This window comes from Phyllostomus discolor, chromosome 2, assembly GCF_004126475.2.
Source record: "Phyllostomus discolor isolate MPI-MPIP mPhyDis1 chromosome 2, mPhyDis1.pri.v3, whole genome shotgun sequence".
Classification (NCBI taxonomy): Eukaryota; Metazoa; Chordata; class Mammalia; order Chiroptera; family Phyllostomidae; genus Phyllostomus; species Phyllostomus discolor.
This window is the reverse complement of record NC_040904.2, coordinates 139,194,019-139,214,452: the sequence shown is the minus strand read 5'-3', so window position 1 is coordinate 139,214,452 and position 20,434 is coordinate 139,194,019. Positions and strand designations below refer to the sequence as shown.

General features: G+C 36.2%; 1 pseudogene; it reads right to left on the bottom strand.

Moving 5' to 3' along the window:
* Window positions 1–8,739: 8,739 nt before the first annotated feature.
* Window positions 8,740–20,434, bottom strand: part of LOC114513976 — a 61,269-nt pseudogene continuing 49,574 nt past the window's right edge.

The following is a 20,434-nucleotide window of genomic DNA, read 5'->3' as shown; positions in this document are numbered from 1 at the left end:
TTTTGTGCCGGAGTGCCTCATTGGATGGGTAGAGATATTTATTGTCAGGTGCATCATCATGGCTGACCTCTGCCCAGTGCCCCTTCCTCCCTTATCTTTTTATTGGTGTTAGTCCTCTACAAACTTCTTCAGTTCTACATCCATTTCTGTGTCTACTCTCTAGAAGACTGAAAAGAAAAAGCAAATTATATTACATATTTGTTTATTGCATCTCTCCCTCAATAGAATGTAAATTTAATAAAGCAGCAAGTTAGTCTTTCCTCTTTTTTAATAATTTTTTACTGTTATTCAAGTATAGTTGTCTCCATTTTCCCCACCTCCATGTGTCCTCTGCCCCACACATCCCCACCTCCTACCCTCAAACCTATGGCTTTGTCCATGTGTCCTTTATACATGTTCCTTGACAGCCCTTTCCTTATTTTACCCCATTATCCCTCTCCTCTCATTTGTCTGACTTATTTCTCTTTGCTTACTACTCTTTAGGTTCACCCATGTTGTCACAAATGGTAAGATTTTATTTTTTATGGCAAAGTAATATTCAATCACATATATATACCACATCTTCTTTATCTAATCATCTTAAATAGACTAACTCTTGACTTCCTTTCCTCATCTGTCACTGCATACCAGCCACATAATCCTTTCTTCTATCCTTAGAACATTCCCATTTATATTTGCAACTTTTCTCTGCTTGAAATTTTCCAATTTTCCTTAGGACTGGAGCCTTCTCATCCTTTATCTCTCAACTCAAAAGTCATCTTCTCAGATAAGTCTTCTACTATAGCATCTTTCATACAGAGACTCTATGTCATCATTGACATAATTCCTCTGTGGTATTTATTACACTCTGATATTACTTTCTTTATTATCTCCATTAGGAAGTAGTCTCTAAAAGGAAAGAATCTTTTCTATCTTGTCCTGTCTGTTTTCCAATGTATAAAATGGCACCTGATATACAATAGATGCTCAATAATGAATAAATAAACAAATGAATGAGTGAATGGATGAGTGTTATCTATAACTATATAACCAACTAAGAGTTTAGTGGCTTAAAACAATAAAGATTTATAATTCCTGATGACTCTGAGGATCAGGAATATAAGCAATGCTCAGTTGAGTGGTTTTTCTGTTCTGGATGATATTGACTAGTTTCACTCATACACAGTGGCAGTCAACTGGGATCTCATCTAAGGTGGTTTCTCATCCTTCAGGGTGTCTCTCTATGTGTCATCTAATCACTCAAAATGTGTAGCCTGGATTTCTTTATGTCATGTCTTCTGGTTCCCAAGAAAGAGAAATGGAAGCTGCAGTATCTCTTAAGTTTTAGTATGAAAATCCCAGAATGTCACTTCTACTGCATTTTATTGGTCTACTGTATAAGTCATAGTCTAGCCCACATACAAGAAGAGAGAAAATAGTCCCCATTTCTTTGAGTCTATGTATGTACAGTGAAGCAGTGAAGGGAGAAGTTATTGACAGCCATATTTGGAAATCATACCCCATATAACTCAGTAAATGGAAATGCTAACATATAAGGTATGATGAAATTTTTAAATAGTTATTGCCACACTGTTTACAAATAGGCTTCAATAATATTGTTCTGGTGTTCGCCATAATTCAATAGGACTACTGCTCTTGGATGATTCATACTCTCATTCTTATAATTCAATGAAAAGGAAATTTCAAGTCACAGAGGGACAAAGCTAAATCAAATGTCTTCATCTGTGTTTTAGTTCCAACTAAGCATCATATAACCCAATCTGATTCCAGATTTCTAACTAAAGGTGGGAGCCTTCCTCTCTGAAGCTTCTAGAGCTCCAGAGTCATTCAAAGGTAAATGAGGGAAAAGAAGAAGAGGTGTTCTGATCTGTTATTTTTCCTGGACAGAGATTGATGCTTCTCATGAAATCCAGCCAGCATCCCTAGGCTTCTTCCCTTTAGGCCTCAAGCAAATTTTTTTTAGAGAAGCTCAGCTAAGATCTAAATCCTCTTCTCTCCATTAAGTAAAGTAGGTCAGCAATTTTCCTGAACAATAGAATGGGCTTTAGGTTTGTTATTGACTCTTCTAATAGAAAAGGTGAAGAAGGTGTTTATAACAAAGATCTCAACTTAGTGCGCATTGGATTCCACTGGGAAGATTTTTTAAATTAGCAGTGTCTATGCCCCAGAGATTTTCACGCTATTAGTTGGGGGTATTTTCTAAAAATTACCCATATGTTTCTCATGTGTAGCCTGGTACAAAAACCTCTACCTTAAAGAAAAGGGTTTGGTGACAATTAGAAGGCTTCACTTATAAATAATATACATAGTGCTAGTTTTCTCTAGTCCATTACAAAAAAAATATACAAAATTGGAAATAATTGAAAATAATTGGAAATAATTGGGTATTTTCCCAAAATTTCTCAAATTTTTGCATATTTTCCCAAAATATACAAAATTGGAAATAATTGAAAACAATTGGAAATAATTGGGTATTTTCCCAAAATTTCTCTATAACAAATATTTGTCACTCCTACCCACAATGTTTGAATGTGCCTAATAATCCACACACTACCAGCATTACTCATTAGCAATTTTCTTTTGTTTCCTTTTACTGAACTAAGTAAGTGAAGACAACTTCAACATTGTTCCTATCTGAATGTCTTGAATAATTGCTAGGATTGGACATCTCACTTGTTCATTAGACATTATGTTTGCCTTAAATTACCTTTTCATATTTTTGCCCATTTTTTAAAAATTGAGCTGTCCATCTTTCTTTTATTGTTTGTATAAACTAGTTATATGCATAATATACGTTGTCTTTTGTATATGCTGTGTGTGTGTGTGTAAGTGAAGAAAACACTTCCTCAGGTTTTTACATTTTTTAACTTTTGCGTCATGTTATTCTTTTTTTTGTGTTTTGTGTAGTCAAAACTTTCAGGCTTTCTTTTCTTATTTTTTGTCTAGAAAGGCTACTCACAATCCCAATTTTTTTTTAAACTCCAGATTTCCTAATGTGTTTAAGTTTTCACATTTAAATATTTAATCTTTATGAAATTATTTTAGTATAGTGCAAGGTAAGTAGATACTTGTTTTCCATTAGTTTACACAACACAAATATTTAACTTACCATAGCACACTTCCATTTTTTAGATACATTTTTAAATTATAAATGTTTGTATAGTCTGATCATCTAAAATTACACATGTTGATTTTAAGGATATTGAATCATGAAATATGAATCATTCTAGCTATTTTACTGTGACATTCAAGGAAAACCATTTAAATAAGAAATGAATTTTAAAAAGTCCTCTCATTCTAAAATATATTCATTATATCTGGAACTTTGACACACACATAGTTTAGAGATAATTTAAATCCTCCAGACTTGGATTTTAGAATTGAAAAATCAGAAATATTACACTCTGCACTCATCAATTCTTTGTAGTGCTAATGTGATTATTAATTTATTGTGGTCCAGTTAGGTTAATAAACTCTAAAAACAAAACATATGTGAACTGTTGCTGTAATTAAAAAGCAACATATAGCCCTGGCTGGCATAGCTCAGTGGATTGAGTGCAGGCTGCAAACCAAAGCATCGCAGGTTCGATTCCCAGTCAGGGCACATGCCTGGGTTGCAGGCCAGGACCCCCAGCAACCGCACATTGATGTTTCTCTCTCTCTCTCTTTCTCCCTCCCTTCCCTCTCTAAAAATAAATAAATAAAATCTTTAAAAAAAGAACTAGGTTTCTGAAACTTTAGAGTTCATTACTTAAAAAAAAAAAGTAAGATATATATTGAAAATATAGCCCTGGCTGGCATAGCTCAGTGAATTGAGTGCGGGCTACAAACCAAAACATCACAGGTTGGATTCCCAGTCAGGGCACATGCCTGGGTTGCAGGCCACATCCCCAGTGGGGGCCATATGAGAGGTAACCACACACATTGATGTTTCTCTCTCTCTCGTTCTCCCTCCCTTCCCTCTCTAAAAATAAATAAATAAAATCTTAAAAAAAAAGATCAATGCTGCAAATCTTTTGCTTGTGATAAAGCAATGCAACCTTAGCAAGTTATTTAATTCTCTAGGTCTCAATTTCCTTACCTCTAAATTAGGATAATAATATAGCTTTCAAAGTGTTGTTGCAAGCAATTAGTAAAATAATACATGAAAAGTGCTTAGCAAAATGCCATATGTAAAGCCAGCACTCACTAAATGATAGGTGTTTTATTTTATTACTATTGTCATCACCTAATATATATTATGTGATCTTCTCATTGTTTTCATAGGTAAACTCAGCCTAGTCAGACTTTGTTCCCACCACTCCATGATATTGCTTATGTTAAAGTCACCAATGACTTCCATGAAACCACATCCCATGTACCCCTTTCTAGTCTTGTCTTAAACTATGCTTCTGCTCTTTCACTATATTTACTTTACTCTTCAGTCTTATCTCATTTTCACTTCTTATCTCATTATTTCCCCTGTCCTTTCACCACTCTGTCTGTCTTTTTTTATGATTCTCCTCTGTTCAACCTCTGTTGAAGTATTGAGGTGCTTCAAGGCTCTATTTCATCACCTTCTCAATATTCTCACAAAGTAACATTTCTAGTTATACAATCCATGGCTTTGCATACCAACTAAATACTAATGGCCCCCAAATCCCTATCTTCAACCCTTTCTCTTTGGATCTCTAGAAATTAACTTTCTTCTACATCATATCTCTGCATGCATGGCAGATGAATATTTCAGGCTCATCAAAGAAAAATCAGAAGTTCTGATACAGCTGTCTAACCACATCTCAACTGCATCCTGTCCAAATCATCTCCACTCTATAATCTAGTATCACTACTTTTTAAAATGTAAGTCAGATCTTGCTTCATCCTTTCTTAATACCTTCTAGTGGATTCCCATTGTACTTTTTATGAAATCCAAATCCTTTACCTTAGTTTGCAAAGGACATTCCATAGTCTGGCTTTTTTCTCTCTTTGCCATTATTTAATAATCCCCTTCTCTTGTCACCTATACTTCAGCAACATTGGTTTTGGTATCTTTAAATTCAACATACTTCTAAACTTTCCCAGACTGTCATCTGTCTATAGAGGATGATTTCAAAGTAGCCGCAGAGTCTCTGTATTATGAGCTTCTTTTTATTCATTGGAATTATACATTGTTGGCTTAATTGCCTGTCTGTTTATTTCCTCCCACTAATGTAAGTTTCATAAAAGTAAGGATCTTTTTACCTTGGTTCATATTCCAAAGAACAGAGTGTAGCATTCAATAAGAATTTGTTGAATGTATAAGCAAACATTAATCCTTTTAAGGCAGAAAAATCAAAACTTAAAGACAAGCTAGTATAAAATATTTCTGGGGAAAAGTTATGAGTAACCACTTTCCTTGAAACTTTGCATACTTTCTGTAATCAATTTGAAATGCATTTGTCAATCAATTAATGTTTATGGATTTGCTAATTAAGTGCTGTTCAGAAACAAACAACAAAACATGAAGCATAATCCCTATCATGAAGTTTTCCACTTAGATGCGGACATAACTGTACACACAAAAAGTTTAATACCAGACAGCAAATAGTAAATGCTAGAAGAATGATACAAATATGAATGAGAAATAGCCTAAGACTCTAATGTATTTATTTCCCAGGATTAGTACCAGGAGTACTTATTTTTGTGTTTTTCTTCATTGTTGAAGTATAATTATGTTTTTTGAAGATTTTGATACCCAACTGAATATGTAATCTGATAACAAAATGTTGAGAAATTCTAAAAAAAACTATATCAGACCATTCAATAAAAACGAAATGTAAATGATGCTAAGAAAATAAAATTAAATTGAACTCATTTTCAGGAGAATTTTCCCTCTGGGACAAAAGGAAAAATACTTGCATTGTTTTCAACAGAAATTGACACATTTTGGGACTTACTTGAAAGCTAATTGTATGTTTTATATTTTTAAATTTAAAATAAAGAGCTCATTGTATATTTCTAACTGCTGAGATTTCTATCATATGTGGGTGTTTCCAAAAATATATGTTTTTTCCTCTATAGTAACTCTCTCCACAGTTTTAACTTGTAAGGTGAGTCTAAATAATGCAACTGAAATACAGTGATGTCATTTAAAAAATATATAGTGTGGATAACTTCATCAGAGGAGTTTATTTTTTGTTAGGAAGGTCTGAGGTAACATAAGGTCCAGTGCTTTAGTGGGAAAAAAAAAAAAAAGGATGCTGTTTAGGAGGAAAAGGTCACAGAAGAGGAAGCTGCAAAGATGAATGCTAGCAACTTCATGCTTTTGAAAACAGCCAGCCTGGATATCCAACAGCAACAAAGTTCTTTAATTACTCTTGGAAGAAATAGCAGGGAGGGTCAAGTTTAAGTAGAGCCGATCAGTAAAAGACAACAGTCTTCAAGTCTCCCTGAAAACAACTCAGCAAGATGTAGTCTTTAAGTTATTCTGTATGACCACATCACCATGGTAACCTCCAGCTCAGGCTAGATGATATCTGCAGAGCAGTGAGAACATTCCTTTCAAGCAAGAAGAATGTATGTAGGTCACACACAAACACACAAACCCAGTGCAAGAGAATAAAAGATTCATTAACAGGATAGTGCAACCATGCTGGAGGCATCCAACATTTGGACAATGAAAACTATTTGAGTCTATTCTTATAGGAGACATGCAAAAATTTAACCCGAGTTACTGAAACTGGAAGCACCTCTGACATGTAAAGAAGGAAAAAAAAACATAAAATAAGATGTGCATAATAAGGGGACATTTTCCTGGTTACGTAAATCCAGAAAATTAGTTTCCCCACCTAAACTCTCATTTTCCTCATCTGGAGATACCAAATACCTCTTCAGAAGCCATGCACATCTACTCTCAGGTATTATGGTGTAAGGCATGACTGAAACATGCTTACACGTAAGGAAGGCTGCACCTCACTCATTGTTAACAATAAGACATGTATCTATAAGAAGCAAGGAGAGACAAAAAAAGAAATAATAACATTTTAATAATGCTTATTATTTGATAGACTTTAAATATATTTACTTTCTTAATTTATCCATCAACCCTGTAGTATAGGTGCTATTATTTTCCTTCTTTTATGGATGAAGAACTAAAACACAAACAGGTTAAGTAACTTTCCCAAAGTGACATAGCTAACAAATGACTGATGCAGAATTGCAATTGTGATAGTCTAACTCCGGAGTCTGTGTTTTTAACCACTATGATAAGACTATATCATCAACATAGAATTCCTTTTTTAAGGTAGAAAGATAAAATTTCTCAAATCTTCTGTTGTGTTAATTATTACTGCATAACAAATGGCTTAAAACAATAACCATTTATTACTTCAAAGTTTCTGTGAGTCAGTAATTCAGTAGTAGCTGATTGCCAATGGGGGACTGTCAATCATAGCTGTAATTTGGATTTCCTGGATTAATGTAAAGCAGGGCTGGGACAAGGCAAGGCAAGTGAAACACCTAGGGGGCAAAACTTAAGGTGACACTGGTTCTCAGGTGCCGACTGTGCACTCACTGACCCAGAGAGTGAGTACCTTTTTAGTTTGCTCCCTAGGTGTCTCGCTTGCTTTATCCTAGTACCAGCTTTGGTACAGAGGATAAACACTCTTCCATGTTTTAATTACTATCCTTCCTATTATTTATTATTACTATAGCTTCCTATTATTTATTACTATAGGTACTCAGGAGCTTCCCAGAGTAAATTCAAAACTAGTCCTCATACACAGAGGCAAGGACAGATGGAAGAAAGAGGCAGGCCACTCCATAGTAATAGGTGGCAGGTTTAATAAACAAGGGAGCTTACATACCAGGCTTATCTTGGGTGATCACAAGATGAATAGATCTCCACAGAATCTTAAAGGTTTATAGAGAGGCTGTAACAAGATTCAGTTCTATATACCATCCATATGGTCTCAACAATGCACTGCTCTCTCAAGACTACATTCTTGAACACGACTGCTACTTTGGGAATGGTGGGTGGTAAAGAGCCACCAATTGCCATGTCCAGCTCATGGGTCACTGGGTAGTCACATCCTTTTGATTACTTTCTCCAACAGTTACAAGTTCAAAGTCATCATTTACTTAACTAGTGGAAGTTTTATCTTATAATTTTGCTTATTTTAAATTTTAAAAATACTAAGCTCACTATGTTCTTGTCACAATCATTAGTGATGCATTTTATCTCTAACACAAGAGGTTTCTAACTGTCATAGTTGTATAACCTGTCCTAGAGGGCTAGAATGGAAAAGCTTTTTAAAAGTAGTTTCATGAACATGTTCCATAAACATTCTAACATTGTGATATTTGAGTTATATTTATGGCAATTTTTCTGGGGTAGTGGTTCACAATCTTTTTTTAAAAAAAGCTAAAACTCTTTCTTCATCACAAATTACAGCATCACTTTTTTCGTATTTTGGGGTGTTTATTTTCATTTGTCCTACTAAACTCAGTCATCATTTTTTTCCCTCAGAAGCAAATCATACACTTCAAGAAAGCACTATATTTTCTACTATAATAGCCAATACTCAGAAGAGCAATTAAAAAATGGATTCAAACTACTGGTTCTTCCACCCACAAACATGTATCAGAATTACTTGTGGAGGTTTTAAACATATTCAAGTCCAGGCCTCTCTCTCGGAGAAAGTTCCCACAGGGGCAGGACCCAGGTGTTTTTCCAAAGGTCTCCGGACAGCTCTAATGTTTCCCCCGGTTGAGTCACTGATTTTAGGTCAAATGGGACACTTTGGGGGTTTGGGTCCTTTGTTTGAGGGTGTGGGGAGCTTTATTTTGCAGTTTTATTAGCTGTAGTGAAGAACTTGGCCTCTGGCTTTGGGACATCTGTCTTAGGTCTTTTTTCCCCAGGGGAGAGTTTATTTCCTTCTCTACCTCTTGTTTGATTTTTGGCTTCTTCCCTGGGCACTTAACCTGGAATCTTGAGCTCTGCTGCTTTCAAGGCCTCCACAGTTGGGAAGGCCTTCCCACAAGATTTGTGGGGATCAGGACTCTTTTTTGGAGACTTCTTTCCTGTGATATGTTTTTGTATCTCCACGTTTTTTTTTTTTTGGCAGGAGTTTTTCCTACTGGGACCAGTAAAGGAATCCCATCTCCTGGTTCATCTTGCACTTTATTTTGGGCTTTTACTCTGCAAGCCTCTGTCTGCTCAGGCTTCAGGTTGTCTGCCTTCTGGGGTCCGCGGTCCCTCACTGGAGGACCATTAGTTTTACGCACTGCCTCCTCTGTAGTGAGGGCTGATGCAGTCTTTCTATTCTGTTTCATAAATCTTCTATTTCTTTTCATCTTCTTTTGTTTCATCATATTCTTTTTGTCTTTGTATTTTCTTTGCTTTGTTTCCCCTTTGCTTCTTTTTTCTTCTGGCTAGGAGTACATACTTCTCTGGCTTCATCCTGACTGCTACCAAATGAACAAAAGATGGGAAGGGTGACTGATCTCTCCATTTTCACCTACAAGACTTTCACACTCTCCCACTCTGACAATTTCTGTGACAGCAACCATGCTTTCAATGATGTACTGACCCTGCATCCCAGTGTGACCGATGCCCACAGTGCTATGAAGATGACTTACAGAGATGTTTAAGACAGTTCTGCCTACCAATCCATGGATCTCTCTGGAAAGATTCTTGGCTTGAAGGTCTACAGGTACTGGAACTTTCTCTTTCTTACAGAAATGTCTCCCTGAGGTGTGAGGGTAATAGCTGCCTGAGACTTGCATCAGTTAAAAAGAAATTGAAAATACCCAGAAAGCAGAGCTTGGCCTCATAGGCTTTGCACTTTTTTTTGAAGTTCAGAGGGGGATAATCTGAGAATTGGTTGTAATTCCATGCTTGTTCAAAAGCTTCTTTTAAAAATGTTCTGTCTTTTCAGGAGCTACATTGGGTTCATCCTTAGTAAATAAACAGATATCTGCTGAGTCTGATTGAATACCATGAATAATGGAATTTTCCATAATACTACCATTTAAAAAATTTTTAATTCTCATTCAAAAGCAAGCAATTCACCCTTTCCCTGGACCTGGAATGTGCCAGCAGAGTTTCCATGGCCTTCTGATCTGCCCTTTATCCAGCTGTTTCAGGGACAGCCTGGGTCTCTGAGATCCAAGCTGAGGCTGCAGGGGCGGGTGAAGCCGGCTCACTTGGGCAGGCTCACATGCAGAGCCCCACTCGGTCTTCATTTTTAAATGCTCGAGTGTGATTTTATTACTAGTTGTTGTCCAGCAGTAAGAATGAGCACTGTTTTATTTCTTTAATGTTATATAGTTAATAAATATATAACCAATATATATTTATATTAATATTTATATATAATAAATGTAAAAAAGAGATTTACATAAAATTTTTAAGTACACTTAAAATTAGTAGTTATGATGTCTAAACAAAGAAAACACCAATGAAAACAATTTATCTCTGCTTTAACATATCAAATTTTTCCCCATTTTTACCTAGTCACGGCCTATTTGTACACAATGAATCCCAGTAAAGATATACTTAATTATTTTTTACTTATATCCTAAAAGTTTCTCTATGTATTATATACTAAACACCTCTTGATATACCTCACCTTGCTACACAATCCTTATAAGTATCATTTCATATACTATTTCTAAAAGCTCTTTATTTCAGAAAATTATAATTATATGCAAGTATAGGGAGACTGTTATATTGTAGTAAACCCTTAGTACCATCACCCAGCTCTGACAAGTATTAGTCACCTGATAAATTCTAAATCAGAAATGATTTTGAAGAGATGACTTATTTCATCTCTTCAAATATCATTAAATTATAAGATTAGATCTCTAATTTGCCACCTACGTTTTTAGGCCATGTCATAACTCCATAACAAACTTTTACTAGGTTCCTGGTACATAATGAGGTTGCTTGGAAGGACAATTTTTGTGGACAAGAGCTGGCAACAGAGACTGAAATGAGCCAAATATCTTTGAGTTGACAACAGACTAGACTGAATTAGAAAATTCCAGACTGTTATATATTTTTAACTGGATTTAAAACAAATTAGAAGAGATTGAAAATTATCTTACATTGATTAAAAATAGCAGAGCTTCAAGAATAATAAATTCATGGTGATTTGTTTATGTTTTCAATTGCTTCAATCATTGTAAAAAAGTATTTTTAAAGAAAAAAGTTATAAATTTGAAAAATAAGAATTCTGGAGAAAGTAATAAAAATCCAAAATGTATTTTGTTATCTGAAAACTAGATAGAGGAGCTGTTGACCATTGAGTTCAATTAAGTTTCAGATAAGAAAGTCAGAATTAGCCCTGGCTGGTATGGTTCAGTGAATTGAGTGCCGGCCTATGAACCAAAGGGTCACTGGTTTGATTCCCAGTCAGAGCATATGCCAGGGTTGTAGGTTGGGTCCCTAGAAGGGAGCATGGGAGAGGGAACTACACATTGATGTTTCTCTCCCTCTCTTCCCCTCTCTCTAAAAAAATAAATAAAATCTTTTAAAAAGTCAGAATTAACAAATCCTTAATAAGCCACTCTGGCAAGAAGCTAACTTTTGATTAAATATAACAACACAATATACAGTAAGGGAGTTTAATTCATAGGGAGATACTGGACAACATCCAAATACACTATTTATTTCTAAGAATCAAAGAACAACTTAAATTGCATAAGATAATATTTTAAACAGCATAAAAATAGCAACTTGAAAACCGGTAGCAAATAGTGACCCTTGGTTGATGCTTAAGTATTAAATATCAGCACAAGTATGGCAATGTAATTCACACTAGTGTATTTTTTAAATTTTGTTTGAAGTATGGCAAAAATTTTCCATTGCTGATTTGAGTGCATAGATATACAAGACAGGCAACATGAAACCCACAGTACAGAGAGAGTTGATAGCAGTAATGAAAAGAAAACTGGACCAGGTATCAGAAGATTTAGATACCAGCATCAGCTTTTTCTATAAGGACTTATATCTTTGGACCTTAAAATCTTTCATGTAAAAAGTACTAAGCCAAACTAAGAGATGATTAAGCTAAAATTTAAAATAAGATTCTCTAGTATATGTACTATTAAAAGATAATTATTAAATTTAAATGGTAGTTCTTTTTAAGCCTCTATTTTAAAAACAGAACGTATAGAAAAGCTCCATAGTGACAAAAGTATTACCTATCTGTCCTAAACTGATATTCAGATGGGGGTCAGGGAGTAAGGTCGGGGGAGGTATATGTTACTGTATGATAATGTTACTGTATGACATCCAAACAAGTTTATTCCAAAGAATAAAAATTAAAAAATATACTCAACATAAGTCATTCTAGCATAATTTGCCAATTATTAAATTTGTATTAACACATGTTACTATACATTGTTTATGTAAATCCAATTAATATTCTCCATTTTGGAATCATCACTACATAATGAGTTCAATTAGTGAAACTTTGTGAAACAATTGTGACTGGCCTAGATTATTTGATATATTTGGGGACAAGGCCTACTTCATCACAGATGCTGATCAATGGTTCTCAAAGTACTTTTTCTGGTTCAGCTACCTGTGAACTTTTAGTTTTTCTTTTAATTTAATATCTGTTGTATTTTTTTAAATCACCATTTAGTCTCCTTATACCTCCCTCCCCCCACCACTAGCTGTCATCTGCTGTCAATCTAGGAGTCTGTCCCCATGTGAGTGAAGTCACATGGTATTCATCTTTCTCTGACTGGCTTAATTTCACTTAGCATAATGTTCTCCAGGTCCATCAATACCATTGCAAAGGGTAAATTTTTATTCTTTTTTATGGGTGAGTAGTGTTTCATTGTGTAAATATCCCACAGTTGTTTTATCTACTCACCTACTGATGGACACTTGGGCTGCTTCCATATCTTGGCAATTGTAAAAAATGCTGCACTGAACATAGGAGTGCTTATGTAATTTTGAATTAGTATTTTTGGTTCTTTCAGGTATATTCCAGAAGTGAGACTGCTGGATCAAAATTATATATCAATATTTTTGGATCCTACTCCCATATCTAATAAATCAGAAATTCTGATAATGAAACCAGGTTGTCTGTATTTTAACAAGTTCACTGGGTCATTCTGAGGTACACTAAAGTTTGATAACCACTGCTCTAGATATGTTATGTAAGAATAAGTTTAATACAGTTTAGGTGCTTAGAGAATCATTGAGAAGACTATAAGAGCAAGCTCTGAACTGGTCCTCCAGAAATAAGAACAGGATAGAAACAACCCACTAGGGAATTACTACTTCAGAGGCCACTACTGGAGCAACAGATTTCAAGGACATCTTCTGTAACTGCAGAAGTTATCAGGATGGTGAAATTAAGAAGACACCATTACTACTGCTACATACGTGCTTCTCAAAGCCAGGAGCTGGAGAGAAGATCCTGAGAAGCAGTTTCAGAAGTACCTCTCTTTCCATGACCTTGTTTCTTGCAGAATAATACTCAAAGGAGACAGAAAGATTGCTTCTGCCTCCCAATCTCACACCAGTGCACATGACTAATAAATCCCACTGTTTAACCAGAAACATAGCTACACAGGTATAACTTAGTGCTAGCTTTGCTATTTAATGAACAACATAGTTAAATCACTACCTAGACATTATCCATAGTGTTCTGAAGTATGGCCCTGGAATTATCATTTCCTTTAATCACTATATTGAAGTGTAATATAAGAAATACTGAGAAGGGACTTCCAGTCAAGATGGAGGTGCAGGTAGGCACACTTCACCTCCTTGCACAACTACAAGAAGAATTACAACTAACCTCAAAACAAATTGCACCCAGAACTGCCAAAAAATCAAACTGTATGGAATTAAAGGATCATATGGAACTGCAAGAATTTAAAGAAGCCACATTCATCCGGACAGTAAGGGGGCATAGAGGCAGAGTTGGTACGGAGAGGGGAGCAGCAGTGGAATGAGTAGTCCCATATTCACATGTGGTGGCTAAAAATCATGAGGGATACCTTGGAAGGGAGCAACCCCAGCCCCAGGCCAGGCCAGACCACACACCCTAGAGTTCCAGCACCAGGAATATAAAGCCCCGTAATTTCTGGCTATAAAAAACAGTGGGAGTTGGGGCAATGGAAGAAACTGCTGGTTTCTCAGGAAATTCCATTTAAAGGGCCCAAACAGAATGTATGCAAACACACCCACTCTGGGATTTACCACCAGGACAACAGCTAGAAGGGTACCAGTCACATATGGCAAGTGGGTGAAGTAACTGGAAATGGAGCAAATGCAGAGCAAACCTCCAGAAGCCAGTCAGTGGCATTGTCCAATAACTGAGCCCTCTCCCCACACAGAGCCACAAAGTGGTAAAGCAGGTGCCCTTCCCTGGCAATTATCTATGGTCCCACCCCATACAACTTAACAGGTGTGCCAAGACAGGGAGTCAAAGCAGTTTTACCTAATACACAGAAACAAACACAGAGAGGCTGACAAATTGACAAAACAAATAAATATGGCCCAAAATGAAAGAAGACAACAAAACTCCAGAAAAAGGACTAAATAAAACAGAGATAGCCAACCTATTAGATGCAGAGTTCAAAACACTGGTGATCAGGGTACTCAGAGAACTCATTGAATACAGAGACAATATAAAGGAAGAAATGAAGTTTACACTAAGTAAAATTTAAAAAAATATATATCCACAGGGAAATAGTGAAGGCAAGGACGCTGGGATTCAAATCAATGATCTGGAAGTTAAGGAAGAAATAAACATTCAACCAGAACATAAATAACAAACAATGGTTTAAAAAAAGTAAGGGTAGTATAAGAAGACTCTGAGAAATCTACAAAATACCCACATTTGAATTATAGGGATGCCAGAAGAAGAAGAGGAAGAGCAAGCAGTTGAAAACTTATCTGAAACAATGTTGAAAGAAAACTTCCCTAATTTAGTGAAGGAAACATACATACATCTCCAGGAAGCTCAGAGAGTCACAAACAAGTTAAACCTAAAGAGGACCACACCAAGACACATCAAATAAAATGCCAAAGGTTAAAGATAAAGAGAGAATCTTAAAAGTAGCAAGAGAAAAACAGAGAATTACATACAAAGTCCTAGTTCCCATAAGACTATCAGCTGATTCCTCGAAAGAAACTTTGCAGGCAAGAAGGGACTGGCAATAAGTATTCAAAGAGATGAAAGGCAAGGATCTACAACCTAGATTACTCTATCTAGCAAACCTATCATTTAGAATGAAGGACAGATATAGTATTTTCCAGACAAGGTAAAGTTAAAGGAGTTTATCATCACCAAGCCAATATTATGTGAAATGTTAAAGGTACTTCTTTAAGAAAAAGAAGATCAAAACTATGAACAGTAAAATGGCAACAAACTCACAACTATCAACAATAGAATCTAAAAAAAAACAAAAACAAAAACAAAAACCTAAGCAAACAGCTAGAACAGGAACAGAGTCGTAGGTATGGAGATCACATGGAGGGTTATCAGCTAAGATGCAGAAGCGGGGGAAGTGGGGGGAAAGGTGCAGGGATTAAGAAGCATAATTGGTAGGTACAAAATAGACAGGGGGATGTTATGAATAGTATAGGAAATGGAGAAGCCAAAGAATTTATATGCAAGATCCTTGTACATGAACTAAGCTGGGGTGGAGGGGTGGATTGCTGGAGGGAAGAGGGCTACTGGGCAGAGGTGGGCAAAGGGTAAAAAATCGGACAATTGTAAGATCATAATCAATAAAATATATTTAAAAAAGAAATACTGAGGAAACAAAGGTTTAGAGCAATTAAAATTTTTTAAAGATATATTAATTTTCATATGTCATTATCATTGTTTATGAATTTATACACTTGCATATTTATTAGTTAAACTAAGCAAGTAAAACAATCCCCAGCTAAACCTTGGGAAAATACATCTAAGCAATTTACATGAAGATGCCAGATAGAGATAATAGATGAATAGATAAATAGCAATAATTTAAATATGCATACTATAATGCTTTAGTTTTTATACACTATAATTGAAATAAGTAGAGTGTAATATTATAATGGGGTGCAGCCAGGACACACAAAGAGGGATTTCTAATGGGTTCCAGAACTTGATGTATCCAGGAAATATAAAAATACAGGATATCCCCACCCCTACAAGTCTAGACCTCAGGTTGGGACACATGGAGCAGGGCCATTGAGATTTATTTTGCATATCAACAGTTGGTCAGCTTCATACCTGATATGCAAAAATGGCTATTTTACACATCTATAACAGCTGGCTAACTTCATGGATATGTTAAGTAGCTCTGGCCATGCTTTGAACCAGGGAGATGGGAGTGACTTCAACCCACAATGTAGCTGGGAGGCAGCTCCCGCTGGTTACAGGGCCTGTGTGAGAGCTTGGAGATGGTTTGTTCCACACCATGGGGCCACTCCTGCCCAGGCTAACTATGGCAGCCAAGAAAGGTTGGAAAAATACGGGAGTGCTGGCAAGTGTAGCCGATTGTGGGATGAGTCAGAATTGGGGTTGCAGAGGAAGATTCACGCAGGGATTTAAACCCAGCTCTGGCAGCCATGCAGGTTGAATCATGTGGTTTAGGGAAGCTAACCACATGGTTTGGGGGTCAGAGAGGGGGCTACCTTAACCACATAGCTTAGGAAGCAGGAAAGCAAGATGTAGCAGCCATGCAGAGCTCTCTCTTAGCAGTTTAGAAGAATGCAGGAGAGATGTTGAAAGAAGGAAAGGGGTGAAAAAACTCATGCTAGTAGGCCATGAGAAGATCTCAGTGAAATAGCTGATGGTGCTGGAAACTGAATCAGGCTTGCCAGATGAGCACAGATTTCTGGGAAGAACCGGGAGCTAGCTGACCCACAGACTTCCTGAGATACAGTACCACTGATTGGCCTGACTGGGCAAAGGGGGGGAAGGAAAGACTGTGAGTATTTTAAGGGACTTTGAGTATTTAACAGCAACATTCTGCCATTACCCTAAACCTGTATGACTTTTGAATAAATAGTTCCTTTTCACCAAACTCTGGCATTGAAAGCCATCACTCCTAAGGGTGACAGACAAGACAAACAGTACAGGGGTATAGGGAACCATTCCATGTGGCATGGGGAATGTAGCCCAGCCCCTGATTCAGAAAACCAGCAGGGAATGAGGTCAGCACACGGGACCCACACCCACGGATAGGTTCTCCTGTGGGGAATCAGGCCTGCATTGTACCAAGGCTGCTTTGAGGCTTGCTTTTTGATAAAACCCCTTCACCCTGAATTGAGGCAGCAAATGTTTATTGCATATCTTTAAAGTAACTTCCTAAAATCTATGCTAAACCTCCCAAGGACTAGTGTAACCAGTTCAACCACTTTTTCCCTTGAATTTGTAAATATCCTTTTTCTTTGATGTACTTAGCAACACCCTCTATTTTGTTATCTGTAAAATGTAACCACTTAAAGTGAACCTGCACATAGTAAATGAGAACGATATGTGCCCAGAAAAGCAATAAAAGCCTGTCCGGGCAGGAGTCAGGGCCCTCTCTCTCACTTAGAGAGTGGCCATGCCATCCCTTTTTTTTCCATAGGACTTCTGTAGTCCGTGTGAATTTGTTTGTCTCATCCACAACACACGAACCCTGCAGGTCAGGGTCTGCATCACAGGGAGACCCCAGGAGAGAGGAGTCCATTTGGTAACAGTATCTTGTCCCCTCCATGGGTCCATTCTGGAACAATATGTTCATTTTCATATGAAGAAATTGAGTTTCAAAGTGATACAATGCTATAGGTCATAGCTGAATTAATAAGAGAAAGAATGTATTAGTGTCTTCTAACTCTTAGCTAATGTCTATTCCAACAATTATAATGCACTGTTTATATGCTCTCTGCGAATTCTTACAACAGCAACACGGCATGATAGAAGAAAACACACACGGAGCTAGAAACAGGAAAATGGTGTGAGTGCAGGGCAAACAGGAACAAAGCAGTGGCCTAGAGCGAAGTTTTAAATGACAGACCAAATTCAAAGGAAAATATGCAAATATAATACAACTCCAGGTATAATTATGTATTAGTCAAAATAGGTGTGGCTATGTGCTGAGATAACAAACAACTTTAACATCTCAGGTTTATTTCTTGCTCCATTGAGGGATGCCTGGGGACCCTTATCTGGCATACCTTCACTTACGAATTCAAGCTGATGAAGTAGCCAGTGACTGTAACATTGTTCATCATTAAAGCAGAGAAAACACACTCTAGAGAGTCTCTTTCTGGTATTCAAATGACACACATCACAACTGCTCACACCTCATTGACGAGAATAAATCACATGGTCTCACCCAAGTACAATAGGGCTAGGAAGTAAAATCCTATCACATGCATGCAAGGTGGAAAGAAAAAATATTTGGTGAATAGCATTAATGAACACCATATTTTTGTCAAGGCCAAATTAATAAAAAAACTTTATCAAAAACTTAAAATTAAAGGTCATAGACAGCCAATTAGGGTAGATGAAGTAATGTTGATATAAACTTGGTATTTGTGAGTAACCATTTTGCCATCATAGTCATAGAGAAGCGGAAAAAAACCCGGTTTTCAAAGAGAGACATAGTAATCCAGATACTCAGAGCAAAACAGAGAAAAGTGACAGATTATAGCTAGGAGTTCTGATGGCTTTCTTGACATTGGCACTAGTCATAGGAGAGCCCTAGCTGCCCTGTGTTTCACTGGATAATTTTCTAGTTTTTGTAAATTCACTCCAGTTGGTTACTGTTGTTTGCAATCAACAGAATTTTAATTAAAGCAGTGATAGTAATTATTTCTTTAATGTCATCTATTGAGTAAAATGCAATGTACAGTCTAACATAATATAGTACTCAAATAGTCCCTCACATTAATGGGCCTTATTTTATTTTCCCTGTATAAAACATAATGATGCAAAAAATATTTTTAATTTAGAATTACTAATACAGTATTAGAGAAATGGATGTGTGGTATTAGATAATTCAGATATTTTTCTCAATGTTAAAAATTGAATCATATTCATCTAAATGAATACCAATGAAAATAAATTGCCAATTTACAGTGTTTTTCCATGATAGAAACATATAAAAACATTGTAACAGATTTTTTAAGAGCTGAAAAAGTGCCAAATGATCAAGCAACCCCATCTAAAATTTAAAATATTAAAACAGAGTTCACATCAGCCAGAAAACAAATTATTAGAATGTATAATGGTATTCAGAGAAATGGAAGAAGAAAACATTTAAAAGTGTTCACATCAAACAAAAGAAGTTCAAATTCAGAAAGAAATGTGTTATTCATACCAAAAAGTAGAATATAAAACAAAAAGTTTCTAAAGTTTGCCCTGGCTGGCGTAGCTCAGTGGATTGAGTGTGAGCTGAGGACCAAAGCATCGCAGGTTCGATTCCCAGTCAGGGCACATGCCTGGGTTGCAGGCCATGACCCCCAGCAACCGCACATTGATGTTTCTCTCTCTCTCTCTCTCTATCTCCCTCCCCTCCCTCTCTAAAAATAAATAAAAATAAAATCTTTAAAATAAAATTTAAAAAAAAGTTTCTAAAGTTCTTAACATGATTCATCCAGAACAATTTCATATGGATGATTCATGTCCTTGAGCACAACTCTAATGCTTCCATACATTCTCAAGTGCAAAGTAACAATTGTGGCAGACAACCCTTTTTCATTGTTCTTAACTTTATATGCAAGAAAATCATTTGATTCATATTGTGAAAAAGGTAAACAATTATGATAGTCCAAACTGTCAGTTTGGTTTAAACATTTCTGAAAAGATGAAGTAATTTGCTAAGACTTGCCAACAGTATGCCAACTACTTTAGTGCATGCTTGAGTAAACATGAAACAATATTTGGATATACTGACTAATGATAAGATTTTGTTATATATTTATAAGATCCTATTCAAAAATGTTTCTCTTAGTATGAGAGCCAATAATGCTTTCAAATATTAAATGAATTCTGAAGTCTGTTTTTTAGTAAATGTAACATATGAATATGGTACAAATCACATAAAGGTTAAGTTTAGTGATCTGAGGTAAAATATATTGCCTACCATAAAATTGTGATTTAATAATCAAATCTTGCTACATAATCCTCTAATTTTTTAAGATTTTATTATTTATTTTTAGGGAGGGAGAGAGCGAGAGAGGGGGGGAGGGAGAGAAACATCAATGTGCAGTTGCTGGGGGCTGTGGCCTGCAATCCAGTCATGTGCCCTGACTGGGAATTGAACCTGTGATGCTTTGGTTCACAGCCTGCGCTCAATCCACTGAGCTATGCCAGCCAGGGCTTATAACCCTCTAATTTTAATAGCAGAACATTATTGCTCACACACAGTATTTAAAAATATTTTTATTTTCTATTTACATAGGATATGAAAACTGTGATTTTCTTATCATTCATATCTCTAGTCTCAAGTAGGTTAAAAAATA